The sequence below is a fragment of the Pseudorca crassidens genome, chromosome 18, assembly GCF_039906515.1.
Source record: "Pseudorca crassidens isolate mPseCra1 chromosome 18, mPseCra1.hap1, whole genome shotgun sequence".
NCBI lineage: Eukaryota > Metazoa > Chordata > Mammalia > Artiodactyla > Delphinidae > Pseudorca > Pseudorca crassidens.
In genome coordinates this window covers 19282971-19293775 of record NC_090313.1, presented here as the reverse complement: position 1 = coordinate 19293775, position 10805 = coordinate 19282971, and positions in this window count along the sequence as shown.

Genomic DNA, 10805 nt, shown 5'->3' with positions numbered 1-10805 from the left:
TCTTGTTGCAGTAGCAGCCAGGCCTCTAAACTCCTTTGGTTCCTGCCATCTCCTCTTTCAGCTTCTCTAGCAACTGGACTGAGAATACGGTGTCATGGTCAGGGGCACCCACATATTTGTGGGGCACCTGCATCTAAGAACGGAGACTATGAGAAACATCCTTGTCAGTCAGTTGCTTTCCCCATTTCTTCTCTATCTTTTCCTTACCAGCTGACCATTCAGACCTAACCCAAGAAACAGAAACAACAGCCTTCAATAGACTGTTTAACAAATACCCACAAATGCTTATGGTCTCTCCCTATAATAAATCCTTTATTTTATATTATTCACTGCGGTTCTGTTTCTGTACTCCTCTGATAAATGAATGTTCAAAATAAAAGACTTCCTATAAATACCCAACTGCTTAGTTTCCTCAGTGGAATCCCTGAGAAGGTACATTAACTCTCTTCTGCTTTAGGGGTGAGAAAAACTGATAAATACAAATTGAATTGCCTGACATCGTTTTTAAAGGCTCATAGCATATTTGATTTAATGGGGTCTTGTCTCTTATCCTCTGCTGAAATAGTGCATGTGTAGCCTTGTTCTCTGCCCTAACATGGTCACTACCCACCGCTCTCAGATCTGCCCTGAGCCTCTGCTGACCTCACTGAAACCTGTGCTCTGGGATTCTGGAACCTCTCTCCTCCTTAAATACAGTGCAGTTACAGTGGCCTCTGCAAAGACAGATGCAAAAAAGCTCATCCTTCTTTTACTGCCCCAACACAAAACGATTCTGAATGTAATAAGACTTCATGGAGACTGGAGCAACAGGGGATTACAGCAAAGGACAAAGCAAATATGAATGAAATAGTACAGTGCTCAGGGGCTTCCCTGGTGGCGCAGTGGTTGAGAGTCCGCCTGCAGATGCAGGGAACACGGGTTCGTGCCCCGGTCCGGGAGGATACCGCGTGCCGCACAGCGGCTGGGCCCGTGAGCCATGGCCGCCAAGCCTGCGCGTCCGGGGCCTGTGCTCCGCAACGGGAGAGGCCACAACAGTGAGAGGCCCGTGTACCGCAACAGTTCTCAGAGTACGAAGAAAAAACTATTTTTAATTGCATCAGCCATATATAAACCTCACATGATCTGATCTTCATCCTTGCATTCTTGAGTCAAGATTCATCTTTCTCTCTTCCTTCTCTTCAAAGAGAGTGGTTCTTTCTCAACGTCTCATTTTGCAAATCTTTCACCTTTTTAAAGAAAAGTCCATTTCTAAATCACAGGTATTCATTTCATTCATCCAGGGAAATACAAGGAATACAGTAATTCACGGTGCTGCATTTTCCAAAGTCTGAGATAATGTGCCTAAAATAATATACCATGGGTTTCAGTAGAAGCACTCAGGTGCTGTCTGGTGCAAGAGATTGGAAGGGGTATGCTATATATGCTATAACTCAATTTCATTCCTTTTTATGGCTGAGTAATATTCCATTGTATATATGTGCCACAAATTCTTTATCCATTCATCTGTCGATGGACACTTAGGTTGCTTCCATGTCCTAGCTATTGTAAATAGAGCTGCAATGAACATTTTGGTACATGACTCTTTTTGAATTATGGTTTTCTCAGGGTATATGCCCAGTAGTGGGATTGCTGGGTCATATGGTAGTTCTATTTTTAGTTTTTTAAGGAACCTCCATACTGTTCTCCATAGTAGCTGTATCAATTTACATACCCACCAACAGTGCAAGAGGGTTCCCTTTTCTCCACACCCTCTGCAGCATTTATTGTTTGTAGATTTTTTGATGATGGCCATTCTGACAGGTTTGAGGTGATACCTCATTGTAGTTTTGATTTGCAATTCTCTAATGATTAGTGATCTTGAGCATCCTTTCATGTGTTTGTTGGCAATCTGTATATCTTCTTTGGAGAAACGTCTATTTAGGTCTTCTGCCCACTTTTGGATTGGGTTGTTTGTTTTTTTGATATTGAGCTGCATGAGCTGCTTGTATATTTTGGAGATTAATCACTTGTCACTTGCTTCATCTGCAAACATTTTCTCCCATTCTGAGGGTTGTCTTTTCGTCTTGCTTATGGCTTCCTTTGTTGTGCAAAAGCTTTGAAGTTTCATTAGGTCCCATTTGTTTATTTTTGTTTTTATTTCCATTTCTCTAGGAGGTGGGTCAAAAAGGATCTTGCTGTGATTTATGTCATAGAGTGTTTTGCCTATGTTTTCCTCTAACAGTTTGATAGTGTCTGGCCTTACATTTAGGTCTTTAATCCATTTTGAGTTTATTTTTGTGTATGGTGTTAGGGAGTGTTCTAATTTCATTCTTTTAAATGTAGCTGTCCAGTTTTCACAACACCACTTATTGAAGAGGCTGTCTTTTCTCCATTGTATATTCTTGCCTCCTTTATCAAAGATAAGGTGACCATATGTGTGTGGGTTTATCTCTGGGCTTTCTATCCTGTTCCATTGATCTATATTTCTATTTTTGTGCCAGTACTATACTGTCTTGATTACTGTAGCTTTGTAATATAGTCTGAAGTCAGGGAGCCTGATTCCTCCAGCTCCGTTTTTCTTTCTTAAGATTGATTTGGCTATTGTGGGTCTTTTGTGTTTCCATGCAAATTGTGAAGTTTTTTGTTCTAGTTCTGTGAAAAATGCCACTGGTAGTGTGAGAGGGACTGCACTGAATCTGTAGATTGCTTTGGGTAGTATAGTCATTTTCACAATGTTGATTCTTCCAATCTAAGAACATGGTATATCTCTCCATCTGGTTGTATCATCTTTAATTTCTTTCATCAATGTCATAGTTTTCTGCATACAGGTCCTTTGTCTCCTTAGGTAGGTTTATTCCTAGGTATTTTATACTTTTTGTTGCAATGGTATATGGGAGTGTTTCCTTAATTTCTCTTTCAGTTTTTTCATCATTAGCGTATAGGAATGCAAGAGAGTTCTGTGCATTAATTTGTATCCTGCTACTTTACCAAATTCATTGATTAGCTCTAGTAGTTTTCTGGTAGCATCTTTAGGATTCTCTATGTATACTATCATGTCATCTGCAAACAGTGACAGCTTTACTTCCTCTTTTCCAATTTGGATTCCTTTCATTTCGTTTTCTTCTATGATTGCTGTTGCTAAAACTTCCAAAACTATGTTGAATAATAGTGGTGAGTGGATAACCTTATCTTGTTCCTGATCTTAGTGGAAATGCTTTCAGTTTTTCACCATTGAGAATGATGTTGGCTGTGGGTTTGTCTTATATGGTCTTTATTATGTTGAGGAAAGTTCCCTCTATGCCCACTTTCTGGAGGGTTTTTATCATAAATCGATGCTGAATTTTGTTGGAATCTTTTTCTGCATCTACTGAGATGATCATATGGTTTTTTTCCCTCAATTTGTTAATATGGTGTATCACATTGATTGATTTGCATATATTGAAGAATTCTTGCATTCCTGGGATAAACCCCATTTGATCATGGTGAATGATCCTCTTAATGTGTTGTTGGATTCTGTTTGCTAGTATTTTGTTGACGATTTTTGCGTCTATGTTCATCAGTGTTATTGGCCTGTAGTTTTCTTTTTCTGGGACATAATTGTCTGGTTCTGCTATCTGGGTGATGGTGGCCTCGTAGAATGAGTGTTCCTCCCTTTGCTATAATTTTGGAAGAGTTTGAGAAGGATAGATGTTAGCTCTTCTTTAAATGTTTGAAAGAATTTGCCTGTGAAGCCATCTGGTCCTTGGCTTCTGTTTGCTGGAAGATTTTCAATCCCAATTTCAATTTCAGTGCTTGTGATTAGTCTGTTTATATTTTCTATTTCATCCTGGTTCAGTCTCAGAAGGTTATGTTTTTCTAAGAATTTGTCCGTTTCTTCCAGGTGGTCATATATTGGCATATAGTTGTTTGTAGTAATCGCTCATGATTCTTTGTATTTCTGCAGTGTCAGTTGTTATTTCTTCCTTTTCATTTCTAATTCTGTTGATTTGAGTCTTCTCCTTTTTTTCTTGATGAGTCTGGCTAATGGTTTATCAATTTTGTTTATCTTCTCAAAGAACCAGCTTTTAGTTTTATTGATCTTTGCTATTGTTTCCATCATTTCTTTTTCATTTATTTCTGATCTGATCTTTATGATTTCTTTCCTTCTGCTAACTTTGGGGTCTTTTTGTTCTTCTTTCTCTAATTGCTTTAGGTGTAAGGTTTGGGGGTTTTTTTGAGATTTTTCTCGTTTATTGAGGTAGGATTGTATTGCTATAAACTTCCCTCTTAGAACTGCTTTTGCTGCATCCCGTAGGTTTTGGGCCGTCGTGTTTCCATTGTCATTTTTTTCTAGGTATTTCTTGGTTTCCTCTTTTATTTCTTCAGTGATCTCTTCGTTATTTAGTAGCGTATTGTTTAGCATCCATGTGTTTGTATTTTTTACAGTTTTTTTCATGTAAGTGATATCTAGTCTTATAGCATTGTGGTTGGAAAAGATACTTGATACGATTTCAATTTTCTTAAATTTACCAAGACTTGATTTGTGACCCAAGATATGATCTATCCTGGAGGATGTTCCATGAGCACTTGAGAAGAAAGTATATTCTGTTGTTTTTGGATGGAATGTCCTATAAATATCAATTAAGTCCATCTTGTTTAATGTGTCATTTAAAGCTTGTGTTTCCTTATTTATTTTTGTTTTGGTTGATCTGTCCACTGGTGAAAGTTGAGTGTTAAAGTTCCCTACTATTATTGTGTTACTGTCAATTTCCCCTTTTATGGCTGTTAGTATTTGCCTTATGTATTGAGGTTCTCCTGTGTTAGGTGCATAAATATTTACAATTGTTTTATCTTCCTCTTGGATTGATCCCTTGAGCATTATGTAGTGTCCTTCTTTGTCTCTTATAATAGTCTTTATTTTAAAGTCTATTTTGTCTGATATGAGAATTGCTACTCCAGCTTTCTTTTGGTTTCCATTTGCATAGAATATCTTTTTCCATCCCCTCACTTTCAGTCTGTATGTGTCTCTAGGTCTGAAGTGGGTCTCTTATAGACAGCATATATACAGGTCTTGTTTTTGTTTCCATTGAGCCAGTCTATGTCTTTTGGTTGGAGCATTTAATCCATTTACATTTAAGGTAATTACTGATTTGTATGTTCCTATTACCATTTTCTTAACTGTTTTGGCTTTGGTATTGTAGGTCTTTTCCTTCTCTTGTGATTCCTGGCTAGAGAAGTTCCTTTAGCATTTGTTGTAAAGCTGGTTTGGTGCTGCTGAATTCTCTTAGCTTTTGCTTGTCTGTAAAGGTTTTAATTGCTCTGTCAAATCTAAATGAGTTCCTTGCTGGGTAGAGTCATCTTGGTTGTAGGTTTTTCCCTTTCATCACTTGAAATATGTCCTGCCACTCCCTTCTGGCTTGCAGATTTTCTGCTGAAGGATCAGCAGTTAACCTTATAGGGATTCCCTTGTATGTTATTTGTTGCTTGTCTCTTGCTGCTTTAATATTTTTTCTTTGTATTTAATTTTTGATAGTTTGATTAATATATGTCTTGGCATGTTTTTCGTTGGATTTATCCTGTATGTGACTCTCTGTGCTTCCTGGACTTGATTGACTATTTCCTTTCCCATATTAGGGAAGTTTTCATCTATAATCTCTTCCAATATTTTCTCAGTCCCTTTCTTTTTCTCTTCTTCTTCTGGGACCTCTATAATTCGAATGTTGGTGCATTTAATGTTGTCCCAGACGTCTCTGAGACTGTCCTCTATTCTTTTCATTCTTTTATCTTTATTCTGCTCTGCAGTAGTTATATCCACTATTTTATCTTCCAGGTCACCTATCTGTTCTTCTGCCTCAGTTATTCTGCTATTGAGTCCTTCTACACAATTTTTAATTTCATTTATTGTGTTGTTCATGATTGTTTGTTTCATCTTTAGTTCTTCTAGGTCCTTGTTAAACTTTTCTTGTATTTTCTCCATTCTATTTCCAAGACTTTGGATCTTGTGTTTTTTTGTTTGTTTGTTTTTTTGTGGTACACGGGCCTCTCACTGTTGTGGCCTCTCCCATTACAGAGTACAGGCTCCAGACGCACAGGCTCAGCAGTCATGGCTCACAGGCCTAGCCACTCCGTGGCATGTGGGATCTTCCCAGACCGGGGCATGAACCCGCGTCCACTGCATTGGCAGGTGGACTCTCAACCACTGCGCCACCAGGGCAGCCCTGGATCATCTTTACTATCACTTCTCTGAATTCTTTTTCAGGTAAACTGCCTATTTCCTCTTCATTTGTTTGTTCTGGTGGGTTTTTACCTTGCTCCTTCATCTGCTCCGTATTTCTCTGCCTTCGCATTATGCTTAAGTTACTGTGTTTGTGGTCTTCTTTTCACTGGCTGCAGGTTCACAGTTCCTGTTGTTTTTGGTGTCTGCCCCCAGAGCGTCAGGTTGGTTAAGTGGTTTGTGTAGGCTTCATGGTGGAGGGGACTGGTGTCTGTGTTCTTGTGGATGAGGTTGGATCATGTGTTTCTGGCGGGCAGGGCTGTGTCCAGTGGTGTTTTTTGGTATGTCTGTGAACTTATTATGATTTTAGGCAGCCTCTCTGCTAATGGGTGGGGTTGTGTTCCTGTCTTGCTAGTTGTTTGGCAGGGGGTGTCCAGCACTGGCGTTTGCTGGTCGTTGACTTGAGCTGGGTCTTAGCGTTGAGACGGAGATCTCTGGGAGAGCTCTCGCCCATTGATATTATGTGGAGCCAGGAGTTCTCTCGTAGTCCAGTGTCCTGAACTTGGCTCTCCCACCTCAGAGGCTCAGGCCTGACATCTGGCCGGAGCACCAAGACCTCTTCTCTTTTGGCACTGAACTCTGTGTGGACCACCCCATCCTCATCACAGAGGGATGCTTTCACGTAGGTAGAGGCGGAAGGGATGAATCACACGCTGGTGGAGAGGCGGAGGACTGCGAGATAAACCTTCTTGGTAGCATTCTCAGCATACCGAGGAAAAGAAAGGGACTTTTGCATTAAAACAACAGCAACAATGAAAACTCTGTGCTTACAGGGTGCTAAAGGGGGTTTGATAGTATAAGACACCTGAAATTGTAATTAGGATTCTTGATATTTCAAAGACTTGTATTCCTTTCTAAAAATCCAACTTTTAAAAAAGAAATGTAGAAGCACAAGAAATTATAGAACCTTTTTATATGCACCTAAATGAATTTTCATGTTTTTACTTTATTTTAAAGATGCACACACATTTAAACACTTCAGACACTATCCTCTGTCTTCCTCCTCTGGGCAGCAATTATGTTGGTTGCCAACCACGTGGCCATCCATTTTCCTTACTAACAGAATCCCAATTTTGTCTAGGCGGCAAATAAGACCCAGCCCCAGGGGAAGAGGACCAATTGGCCTAATAAATCAGAGTCATTCATCACTTTTTGCCAGTGGTCAAGTGATGGGCATAAGATTTTCATTCACCACATTCTTTCAGCAAATATTTATTAGGTACTTACTCTGTGCCAAAGAATGTACACAGCAGTGGGCAACATCATCAAAATTCTAGTCTCACAGACTTACTAGAGAATGGACTTGAGGCTATGGGGAGGGGGAAGGGTAAACGGTGACAAAGCAATAAAGAGGCATGGACATGTATACACTACCAAACGTAAGGTAGATAGCTAGTGGGAAGCAGCCGCATAGCACAGGGAGATCAGCTCGGTGCTGTGTGACCGCCTGGAGGGGTGGGATAGGGAGGGTGGGAGGGAGGGTGACGCAAGCGGGAAGAGATATGGGAACATATGTATATATATAACTGATTCATTTTGTTGTGAAGCTGAAACTAACATACCATTGTAAAGCAATTATCCTCCAATAAAGATGTTTAAAAAAGAAAAAAAAAAAAAAAAATTCCAGTCTCCATGTAGTTCACATTCTAATGAAAGGAGAAAGGCAACAGTAGTAAATTTCATAGTGTATCAGGTGATAGTAAATGCTATGAAAACAAGTCATGAGAGAGGAAAAGAAGTACTAAGTAAGTGGGAAGGGAGGCAGAGGCAAAACTTGAAGTATGTGATGCAGCAGCTATGAGGATAGCTGAGAAAGAGAATTTCAGGAGAAGTAAATAGCCAGTGTAAGAGCTCAGACGCAAGAACATGCCTGGTGTGTGTTAGGAATTAGGAGCGTTGGAAAACCAGAATGGGTAAGAGGGTGAGTAGATAAAATAAGGATGAAGAAATGATAGATGCTAGATTTCATAGAGATCTTGGCTATTTCTCTGAGTGAGATGGAAATCCATTTGCAAGATTTTGGTAGAGAAGTAATATGGCTTGATTTGAATTCTTAAGGTTCGCTTTGTGGAGATGGGAATAGATTTAGGAGGCAAAGTAAAGATAGGTGGAAGAATATAAATTATGAGGCAATTCCAATTATCTGTTTTTAAGAGGAAAGTAACTTGGACCACGTAGTAGTAGAGGGGTAAAAAATATTCATAAAGTACAGCCAACATTATTTGTATATAGATTAGAGGTGTGAAAGAGAAGTCAGGAATGATTCTAAAGTCTTCAATTTGATCAACTAGAACTAATTTGTTGGTTTTTACTCAGATGGTGAAGTTTGGAAGGATAGTAATAACAGGTTTCAGTTGGGTTATATTTAATTGGAGATACTGGAAATGTCCACTAGACATCAATAAAGAGAAATTGCAGAGGGCATCAGACGTAGAAGTCTCAATTTCAGACAAAAGTTACTGGCTACATATAAATTTGGGAGTCATTAATGTATAGATGATATAAAAGGTAAGAAGACTGAATGGGCTCACCAAAGGGATGAGTGTTAATACTGTCAAGAAGTAGTACAAGCACTGAGCACTGAAGCGCTCCAAAATTAATATATCGGAAGGATAAGGAGCCAGAAAGAAATTGAGAAGCAACCAATAAAGGAGAATATGATGTCCACAAAGAAAGAAATTATTTTAAAAACATAATGACCAACTCTACCAAGTGCTGTTGAAAGCTGACATAAAATGATACCTAGTAATTATTGGATAATGTATCAAATCAACACACAATATACCTAAAACTTACATGATATTATATGTCAATTATATCTTAAAAATTAGAAATTTTTAAAAATTAAAAATAAATTTAAAAATTTATTCAACCATATCTCAGTGTGTAGAGGTGGGCAAAATGAGACAAAGAGATATTAAGTGTGTGGGCTAAGCATTGTATAAATAGATGCTTTTATATAATCCTCATAACAACATTCACTGTAATAATTTGAGCAACTTAGTGAAATTAACCCACTGCTATGAAAATTGCAGGCATTTAAAAAGTAGCCATTAAGAAATGAACTGAAAAAAAGCAATTTGTGGAGAGATGTAGATAATAGGAGAAAAACAGGACTCCGGAATAAGCTGAAGGTTTGGAGTAGGAGGCCAGACAAGTCGTGCTGCTAAACAAGTCTTTGTCACCTCTGCGTCTCGGTGGACAAAGCATTCCCTTCCCATGGGCAATTTGTTTTCATTTTTTAAACTTTATGTAGATGCAGAATGTTATGAAGAGAGTTTATTAACTCTTTTATATTAGAGGGGTAGCATTTGCTGTATCTCTTTTTTAAAACAGATATTCTACAAAAACAAAATTAGATAATCATATTTTATATTTATAATATTTTATTCTAGCCTAATACGAGGTCAAATTGCAGACTTTTCTTATAATACAATGCTCAAATGGACTTCGCATATACTTTTATTAGTGTACTGTTTTGAAGGTGGTATTAATCTTTAGAAGGAAGTTCAAAATATAAACACAAGTCCCCCCTGATTATTGCACTTGAATAACTAACACACTGCAGGCATTATAACCCAACTGAACTGATTACATAAACCAATAATATCATAACCCAACTGAACTGACTACAAAGAGGCACTGATAAATGAGCTGTTTTAATAAGCATTTATTTATGAATATGTTATCAGAGTTTCTTCCATTAAAGCAAAATAATTAGGAGGCTGAATCAGATGAAGATGACAGGGCTGCCAAGCAACATCTTTAGAAGAGAACACGAGAGTATTTGGAGAAAAGTGAGGCAATGTTCTTAAATGAACTCAAATTCCTTTTCAAATTATTCTGCTGCTCAAAGAAAGACTCTTATTTAATAAAAACTCTTTGCCATAAACATCAGTCACAGTCTCATTCCTTATATGCAAAAAGGCAATGAACAGGAGCTATTTCTACTTAGGCGTTAAGCACTTTTTGTCTTTAAGTAGAGGCTGTAAAGTGGAGAGGGTCATTTTGTTATAAGCACCCAAGTGAAAACTGTTATGTGATTACTATTTGTTAATGAATCATTTTAGAAGCTAAGCCGAAGACTGGAAAGGGAAATCCATAAAACCACTCCAAGTTCTCAGATCTTTGAGGTCACCAGGACTCTGAGCCTCAAAGCTGTATTATGACTGTGCACATGCGTATTTCCCTGTCATGCCCAGGTGCCATGATGACAGACACTGTGCAGATACACAGATGACACTTCAATCTCGCCATGGTCTCTAGTTATCCTTCATCTATTTTCCTCTTCTAACCCATGATCCAGAACTCAGGTCAACATGCTTTCCATCTCCTGGGTGTTTTTGCAATTAGGATAAAGATTTTAATATCTGATCAGCATTCTGTTAGAAAATAATTATTTTAACTACTTTCACATAAGTGAAAAAGTTATCCAGGTTTTTATGTATACAGTTTAATATTTTGATGCACCACATGTTTATAATAAAATTGAATCTACCTAAAAGACAGACATTTCAGTCTACACTAATTTACTATAAAATTATATATATATATATATATATATATATATATA